At 44.4% G+C, this 9,866-nt stretch overlaps 1 long non-coding RNA gene across 1 annotated transcript in view; it reads right to left on the minus strand.

The window, feature by feature from the left end:
• The window catches only part of LOC122804495, a 571,628-nt gene extending 562,183 nt beyond the window's left edge, over positions 1-9,445 (minus strand). Inside the window, exon 1 of the long non-coding RNA XR_006365224.1 lies at positions 9,371-9,445. This is a non-coding gene — a long non-coding RNA (uncharacterized LOC122804495). The remainder of the gene's footprint in view (positions 1-9,370) is intronic.
• Positions 9,446-9,866: the final 421 nt, after the last annotated feature.

The following is a 9,866-nucleotide window of genomic DNA, read 5'->3' on the forward strand; positions in this document are numbered from 1 at the left end:
TCTTTGGTACTAGGAACAGGCGAGAATAAAATCCTAGGCCCACTTCTGGCAGAGGGACCGGTTGTATGGCCCCTATTTGGAGCAGCAGAGAAATTTGCTTGTGAGCCTCTAAGTCTTTGCTGAGGAGGAACGTCCGGCATGCCTTTGAAAGGAGGCAAGGTATGGAAATAAAACCTGTAACCTTGGTGTATGATATCCAATACCCATTTGTCTTGGGTAATCAAAGTCCAATTTTCCCTGAAGAGTGCCAACCTTCCTCCCAAAGGTGCTGCCAGGCAAGAAGGATCTGGCAGCAGAAAAGGTAGGTCATTGGGCCTGTTTACGAAAGGACTGGCCCCTGCCCTCACCCGAAGATTGTGCAGGAGAGCCTCCTGTTCTAGGTCTGAAGGAGCTCTGAGCTCTGCCCCTACCACGTCTAGATCTACCCCTAGACTGTGAATCATAAGAAGGGTATATGTCCACCCCTTAGCAGGCCAATTCCTACTAAACTTCGGAGGCTGGACTTGCAAAAAATCCTTAACAGTCTGCATAGACTTAGCCTTGTCTTCCATTTTCTTCAAGACTGACTCAACAGGTGAACCAAACAACACATCAGACTGTAAAGGAGCATCCAAAATCCTTGTCTTAACATGTTCAGATAAATTCTGATCCCTCAGCCAGGCGTGCCTGCGAAGTACTGACCCAGTGGCAGCCACCCTAGACGAGGCCTGTACAGCATCAAAACCACATTGTAAAGAATGCTTACCCACCTGTTCAGAGACATGTACTAAATCTTGTAATTCCTTACATTCAATGCCTTCTGCCAGAGCATCTACCTTAGACTTCAGTTGAGAAAGAAGATAGTTCTGATATTTCAACATGTGAAACTGGCAATTCAAAGCCCTCATAGCTAAGGTGGAAGAAGTATAGACTTTCTTTCCCCATCTATCCAAAGCTCTGGCCTCTTTATCTGGAGGAACCGGATTTTTTACAACAGAGGCCTTGACGCCCTTAGGTCCCTGACTAACAGTTTCTGGGTCCGCCCTAGGACTCTTATAAAGATATTTATGAGCCTCAGGCACCCTATAATACCTATCCGGTTTAACAGAAGCAGGAGGCAAAGAATCAGGATTAAGTGAAGCCTCCGCAAACGCATCTTCCACAACATCCAGAACAGGAGGTATAGCCAAAGGCCTATGCTGGGGTAAAAGCAAAAACTCCCTAAGCCGTTTCCTGGAATCAGAGAAGTCCTGACCTTCCCACTTAAAATGTTCCCTCATGGAATGAAGAGTCTCTGAAAAAGAAAAATCCTCTGGAGGAGAAGCAGAAGGGGTCGAATCATCTGCATCAGAATCAGAATAAGGAGAGTACTCCTGCAAGTCTTCAGCCGAAGACTCTGAAACATCTGAAGGCTGTTCAAAACTCCCCAACTCTGGTTCCACCCTAGGTCTCTTATCTGGAAGGGGTAAAGAACCTCTAATCAAAGTAATTAAATCTTCTGCCATTTTAAGCATGTGCTTCTTGGGCACAGATCCTGAAGAACTAGGAGTGAAACCAACAGAAGCTAAACCTGGCCTGCCTCTGGGAGAAGCCTTTGAAACAGAAGGAGAGGGCCTAACCACCCTAGGAAGGGAGGGGAGTACAGTAACCTGAGAAGCCCCTTCAGCCTGACCTGCCTCCTGAGAGGCCACATCCTGCAATAACAAAGTCTCCCCCTGTGACTCCAGAGAAGCCTCCGGCGGAACCACCGGTTCCACTGACGCCTCTAAAGAACCGGCATCCGGTACGGACGACTCTTCTTGCCTGGGTTTAGCTGCCTTGTCTTTGCGCTTCTTCGAAGAAGCGGGCGTCGGAGCATCCGACGGCATCTTATAATTGCACCGCTTCCCAAAGACCAACCTGGCACAATCTAACCTTCGCTTAATAGTGCGCTTGTTGAACCTAGCACAAAAGCGACACCCAACAACGTCGTGCTCAGGCCCCAAACAAGGAATACACAAAGTATGATAATCTCTATGCGGTATCTGTTTCCCACAAGAAATACAGTTATTCACTTTTTCTGACATCCGGTAAACCACTGAGGCAAGAAAAAACTAAAATATTCCCCAACGGGGTACTTAGCCAACTTTGACTCGGTCTGAAACTCAATTGAAAAATTTCAGAACGCCGAACGGCACTTGCAATGCTGCTTCTGCATCGGACCATGCGGCAAAAAAGACTGAGGATATGACGTCGGTCATGCGCATTTGTACCCTGACGTCCTGAGGTCAGTCTTATGCGCCTTGACCGACGTCAGCCTAATACTTTGATATTCGGGCCGACCGAGGACAGCGGACTACCCAAGTGTAAGGACTGCAGCAATGTGAGATGAAGAACATCCACAAATACTTACTGTAGTTCTGAGTGTTTCACAAAGTACAGTTGTGTACACTTACCATAAATGTAGATGTTTGAGTGTATTCACTGTTGCAGTCATCACACTTGGGTTATCTGCCTGCAGGTAGCCCTCAGTTGGCCCGAATACCAGAGTCTTCGGATTTCTGTGTCGGATGCTGTCACGTCTTCCATGACATCAGGTCATCAGGGGTATAAAACATGCAGCCGACGCCATTACATCAGTTTTTCTTGCCCCAAATGTCAGGAGCCCCCCAAAACAGGAAGCTATTATATGGTGTGAACACCTCCAGTAAAAAGTAAATACCATTGCCATAAAAAATGGCCATACAGAGGATAGGTAGAAAGGAGAGAGAAATCCAGGGGGCTGGAGGGAGGGAAACCAGGACTGCAACAGTGAATACACCAAAACATCTACATTTATGGAAGTGTACACAACTGTACTATGTTCTTCGTGTTTCACTGTTTCAGTCATCATACTTGGGTTGATTCCCAAAGCTGAGGAAGGGTGGAGACAGTCAAGAAGTGTTAGGGCTGGCTAGCAGGCCTTGTAAGACTGCTGTAGCAAATCCAGCTCTGGATTTAGAAAAAAATAGGTAAGTGGTAATGCTTGGTGAAGGTGTGCGCAGAAGTCCAGGTTGCAGTTTTCAGGAAGTAGCCCTAGTGGAATGCGTTCTGATCCCCTGTGGGGTAGGTTTTCCATGGTGTTTGTAGCAGAAATGGATGCAGTGTGCTATCCATTTGGAAATGGTCTGCTTTGAAATGACCTTGCCCTCTGCCCCTGTAGCAAAGCTGACTAGCAGCTCGTCAGATTTTTTGAAAGGTTTAGTCTGGTCAAGGTAGAATCTGAGCTGCCTGTGCACATCCAAAGCATGCAGGATCCTTTCTCCTTTATTCTGAGGATTAGGGAAGAAGGTTGGCAAATGGATGGATTGGTTTAGAGCCACACAAGATACCATCTTAGGCGTAAAGGATGGGTTAGTCCTGAGGGAAACCCTGTCAGCATGGAAAATAATGAAGGGTTCCACAGCCATTAGTGCCTGTAACTCAGACACTCTTCTTGCTAAAGTTATGGCTAGAAGTAAGGCTGTTTTCCAAGAGAGAAATTTTAACTCTGCTGAAGCAGTGGGTTCAAAAGTGGGAAGCATGAGCTTTTCCAGTACAAAGTTAAGGTCCCAGGCAAGGGTGGGAGCTCTCCTCGGGGGCCTTAAATTGTTAGCCCCCTCAGGAACTACTTGATGACAGGGTGAGAAAAAAGAGGTGGCTCAGTATTATAATGAGCTGAGATGGCAGAGGCATGAATCTTAATGGAGGAAAAGGATAGGGCTCTGTGGAGCAGCTCTGCTAGGTAATCAAGGATTTGAGGTAAGGAGGGCACTGCTGTGTCCGTTCCTTGAGACGGTTTCCAAGAACAATATCTTTTCCACTTGTCAGCATAGGATTTCCTAGTACTAGGCCTTCTGGCCTCAAGGATGACATCCAGGACCTGTTTGCTGAGGGTTGCTGGGGGTGTATTCAGGGGATAAGCCAGGCTGCAATGTTTAGGGATAGCAAATGTGGATGCAAAATCTGTCCCTCCTGCTGAGACAGCAGGGAAGGTGTCTGATGTAGGTGCCAGGGTGGCACTGTTGTCAGACTGCGTAGGAGAGGGTACCAGTGCTGGCTTGGCCAGTCTGGGGCAATAAGGACTGCCCTTGGCCTGTCCTGCTTGACCTTGAGTAGTACTTTTGAGAGGAGGGGCAGAGGGGGAAAGGCATAAATTGAGAGGTTTTCCCATGTGAAGGATAGGGTATCCCCACCTTTCAGGCCCTGCTGTGATGTTCCTGGGGCAGAATTTGCTCAACTGGTGGTTCTCGGGGAAGGCAAAGAGGTCCACCTCCGATGTCCCCCACCTCTGGATTAAAAGTTTGAAGGCGATGGGCTCCAATTTCCACTCGTGTGGGTCAAGTAGATTTCTGCTCAAGTCGTCTGCCAGTGAATTGTGTTTGCCTGGCAGGAATTGAGCTTGTAGGTGCACTTGGTTGCTAAAGGCTGTGTTCCACAGAGCCATGGCTAACCTGCAGAGTGGGTAAGAATGGGTTCCCCCCCTGCTTGTTTATGTACCACTTAACTGTGGTGTTGTCTGTCTCTATCAGCAGCTGCCTAGAAGGATTAGGTATTTGAAGGCGGTCAGAGCATTCTGTACAGCTAACTTCTCTTTTTGATTGATATGCAGTAGAATTTGTCCTGGGCTCCACTTGCCATGAATGCATTTGCCTGTCATGTAAGCCCCTATGCATAGTCTGATGCATCTGTTGTCAAGGTTTGGGCGGTGAGGGGTTGAGTGAAAGGCAGTCCCTTGTTGTGATTGCATGCTTCTGCCCACCAAAGGAACTCTGCCCTTAGACAAGGTACGATAGAAATCACTGTTTCCAGGTCCTGAGAATGTTGACCCCAGAGACTTTTAATACCACTGAAGTTTCCTCATATGCAGTCTTGCATATGGAATGAGCAAAATGCATGAGGCCATGAACCCTAGGGCTTGCAGTATTTTCCTTGCAAATATCTGGGTTTTGGTGGCCATTAGTTTGAAGTAGTTTGTCAAATAGACTTGCTTTTCTGGAGTGAAGACTGCCATCTGGGAAGTTGTGTTCAAGCTTGCTCCCAGGAATACAATTTTTTGACTGGGCACCAGTTATTTATTTTCGTTGATGGTGTACCCCAGTGAAGTTAGGGGTCTTTTTACAAATGTCAGGTGCTGAAGTAGAAATTCCTGACTGCCTGAATCAGGCAATCATCCATGTATGGGAACATTTGAATTTCTCTCTGCCTGCAGTATGCAATGGCTGGAGCCAGGCACTTTGTGAATACTCTGGGCGCAGTAGATAAGCCAAAGGGAAGTGCAGAGAACTGATGGTGGATAGAGCCTGCCCTGAAACGTAGATATTTCCTGCAAGACTCTCTTATGGAGATGTGCAGATAAGCTTCTTTTAAGTCTAGGGTGACTAACCAGGCATCCTTGGCCAGCATAGGGAGAAGCTGTTTTAGAGTAAGCATTTTGAATTTTGGGACCACCAGAAAGGTGTTGAGAATTGCTAGTTCCAGGATGGGGTGCCAGGAGCCCTCTTTTCTGGGCACCAGAAACAGTCTGGAGTAGAAACCCTGTCCCCTTTGTTCTAGTGGAAATGGTTGACTAGCCCTGATATTGAGAAGGGAAAGTACTTGCTTTTGAGCCTCTGCCCACTGGTTTGGAGGAAGGTCTGGAAACCCGCTTGGGGCTGGCAGTGAATGGAAGTAGAATCTGTATCCCTGGGATACAATGTTTAGAACCCATTGGTCCCGAGTACTGGACATCCAGCTTTTTGCATGAAGGGCAAGTTTTCCTCCTAGGGGCGCAAGTAATTGGGCATGGCTGGGAAGGATAACTGAAAAGTCATTGTGAACTTTTTCCATAAGGGGGTGGCTTACCACTCCCTGTTTTTGAGGTGGGAGCACTCCATTTTTTAGATCTCTGCATACCCTGAGATTGTAATCTAGGTGGTGCGTTTCCTCTGGGTTTGGACTGAGAAGGCCTGGAGGGGCTGGAAAGGACCAGTTTTTTTGAAGGCCAATACCTACTGAATCTAGATGGCTGCACCTGTAAGAAATCTTTGACGGTTTGCATATATTTAGCTTTTTCCTCCATCTTTTTAAGAACTTCTGCTTTGGTGCCAAACAAACTGTCCTGATTTAGAGGAGCGTCTAGTAATTTTGCTTTGACATGATCTGGCAAGATTTGTTCCTTCAGCCAAGCATGCCTTCTCAGTACAGACCCAGTGACTTCAGCCCTGCACAATGCTTCTAAGGCATCAAAACCACACTGCAAATGTTTACTAACTTGGTTTGCAGAATGTATTAACTCTTGTAAATCTTTATTTTCTGCCCAATCTGGAAGTAACACCATTTTTTGTTTAATTAATTCCATAACATGTTGCTGGTACTTCAACATGTCAAACTGGCAATTCAATGCTCTGATGGCAAGAGCTGCAGAGGTATATACCTTCTTACCCCATTTGTCTAAAGTTCTAGAATCCCTGTCTGAAGGGGTAGGGTTTTTGGCTGTAGTAGCCTTAATGCCCTTAGGTCCCTGGGAAATGGTCTCTGGATCCGCAGTAGGATTCTTAAAGAGAAATTTGTGAGAATCAGGTACTCTGTAGTACCTGTCAGGTTTTCTGGGGGTTGGTGGTAAGGTGTCTGGAGTAAGACTGGATTCCATGAAGACATCATCTACAACATCCAGGACAGGGAGGTATAGCTAGAAGCCAGTGCTGAGGCAACTCTAAAAATTCTCTGAGTCTCTTTTTGGGCTGAGGATAGTCCTGGCATTACCAGCAGACATGCTCTCAAAGTATGCAAGGTTTCACCAAAATAAAAATACTCTGGAGGGGAGGCAGAGGGAATGGATTTCTCTGCATCTGAATCCTCATAAGTTGATAAAGGTATGTCCTGGTAATCAGAAGGGTCAGAGTAATCGGACTCCTGGTTTGCAGAATTAGAAGGAAACTCAATTCTTTGTCTTTTAGCAATGGAAGGCTGGCTTCCCCTAATTAGAGTGATAAGGTCTTCAGCCATTCTAAGCATTTGTTTTTGTGGCATGGAAGCTTGAGCATGCACTTTGGTCGGTTTTCTAGGCATAGTGTGAACTCTGGGCCTGAGAAACTCGGTAGTTTTAGCTAAAAACGAAGTTGTCAGTTTAATACAAACACCGGTAGGTCAGAATACACACTCAGAAGCCGGTGCCTGCACAGCAGCTCTGGACCCATCCAAGGTAGAGACATCCGCAGGTTCCATAGTCGAAGAAGCATCATGCGGCATACCGGACTCTGAATGGGTCTCAGCAGAGGCTTGCGAATCTGTAGAAGCGGGCATCAGGGGCTGCAAAGGCACCTCACTTAGTACCGGCAGATTGGCAATTAGCTTAACGGAAGCATTGCTGGCATTTTTGGACCTATGCAGTCTGTCTTTATCTTTACCTTTTTTCAGAAGATTGGTAGTTGGATGGCTCATTGAAGCAATTTTGGAATACAGAGAATGAGAGCGAAATAATTTAACAAAAAGAATAGCCTGGCAACGAATGATTCGGGCATTAAACAATGCACAAAACCAACAGCGAGGGATGTCGTGGTCTGGGCCTAAACAGGTGATGCAGTAAGAATGAAAATCTCTGTGAGGTATTTGCTTTCCACAGGCAAGACAGTTGTTAACTTTTTCTGACATCGGTTAGAGCAAGAAAAAAGGATCCCCAATGGGGTACTTAGCTTCAGAAGACTTCAGATTTGAAACTTCGAAAAATGAAAATTTCAGGTAGTTGCCAACTGGCACTTGCAAACTGCTTCTGCTTCGGGCTCCTCCACAGCAAGAAAGACTAATGTAATGGTGTCGGCTGCATGTTTTATACCCCTGACGTCATGGAAGAGGCGACAGCATCCGACGCAGAAATCCCAAGGCTCTGTTATTTGGGCTGACTGAGGACTACCTGCAGGTAGATAACCCAAGTGTGATGACTACAACAGTGAAACACGAAGAACATCTGCATTCTAATATCAAGCTGCAAGTGTATTAACAGATGACTGAAGGTAAAGAAAGTGCTGAAGGGGTTAAGAGATGTTATAAAGCCTGGTTTCTGAAAGCAAGAAAGAACACACTGTATATGTAAGCTCTGACCTTCCCATGCTGGGATGGGTAGTTAAAAGGAATGTTGGGGAGTTAGAATGTTACTGGTACTGAAATAAGTACAAGACTGACTGTCAAGCCAGATGGCTTATGTTTTTCTAAAACATTATTTTTAAGTGTTCACTTGCAGCAATAAGCAAGAAGCATGAGGGTCTACAGAGATCCTATTTGTCAAAGTCAGTATTCTGCATGCATGATACTGATAAAAAAAAAAAAACAACATAAAACCCTCAGTATTTGTATTGCTTGGTGAGACTGATTTACTGAGACTGATTTGCTAATTGCTATGAAGATAGTCTCCCAGTGCTGACGTATGTGGATTTAAATAAAAAGAAAATGTTTTGCTTATCCTGAAGAATTAATCTTGACTCAAGGCTACAGGTAATTAATGTTATGTATATTTTAAACTGCACTTGAACAAAGTCATACAATAATTGTGCACACCAGCAATGTGGGAAATCAGTGGACAGTAACAGATTCGGAAAAAAAATCTCAATGTTATAATAATTTGCAGGACACGCCAACGTTGTATAAAGTAGCCAATCTTGAGGTGACTCTTCCACCTTTGAAAATGTGTCACAACATGCCCTGTCATGCATAAATAGCACTCCAGAATGCCAAGGTGACATCCGGATGGATGAGGTCTGAAGTCCCCAAGGTGACCCACTGACATTATAAAAGTACACTTCAACTCAGATCCTGCTGAAGGAAAAATCAAGAACACCAGAAGAAAAAAGATACGACTCTCTTTATACACAGTAAAAGCTTTACAAACTCCTCTGAGGTTATCATAACCTGAAAACAAGTCCATTCTGTTTTTTTTTCCAGCTGACAATACAAGGGAGGTCACTGAACTTTGAATCTTTGCTTTGGCATCATGATAGCAAGTGTTGTTTCATTAGCAAAATTATGCTTAAAACTAAACACCCACTATCATAACAGAAATTGCAAAAAAGAAAAATAAAAATGTTCTAGAAAATTTTAGGTAAGATTAACTGGCCTTGGAGGCAATGCAGTTTGACTCAAGTAGTCACAAAATAAACACAACTAAAATTAAGGATATGACATCTGCTGAAACATGTTCTGCTTAGCATCCCCTGCTAACAACCAAATGCCATCACATCACAGGTGTCACTCACTTTTTTTTTTTTTCAAATCTTCAATTACTGAACTTTCAAAAAGTATAAAACATACCTAAAAAGTAATAAATGAAGAAAGACACACATGACACCAGTCAGATCAGAGCAAGACTGCAGTTAAATACTCAGCAACCTTCTGCAAAAGAAACAGACATGGAAAAAATTACCTGAAGCTGATGAACAAATCCAGCATTGGGATTTATACAAAATCTTCTCTCTTGCACATATGTAAAAGCATCCCTAAGACAATAAAAATTTACTAAGTAACAGTATGCAAATTGTTTACAGTAAAATAACTGTATGAGACTATACCAATATTTAACTGTATGCAAACGAAAGTACAGTTGTATAGCGTACTCACCATAACAGCTGATCATCTCTTTTAGGTGATTCTTGATCATTGAGGTTTATCCCCCCTGGAGGCAATAAGTGTCAGCATCTTCAAATATGACACTGCTATCAACGTTGCTAGCAACTATAAACAATTCCTCAACACATCCATACAGGATATGATTAAAAATTTCCCACTTCAGGACACTAGCACCCCTAGTGAAAGTGACTTCAGTCTCTCTCAGTTTTACCCTCTGACAGCTTACTGTCCAATCTTTTACTTCAAACATTTATCTGTAAAGTCAAGAGAGCCTTAGAATACCTTCATCACAA

The sequence above is a fragment of the Protopterus annectens genome, chromosome 6.part0, assembly GCF_019279795.1.
Source record: "Protopterus annectens isolate FY-2018-M chromosome 6.part0, PAN1.0, whole genome shotgun sequence".
NCBI lineage: Eukaryota > Metazoa > Chordata > Ceratodontiformes > Protopteridae > Protopterus > Protopterus annectens.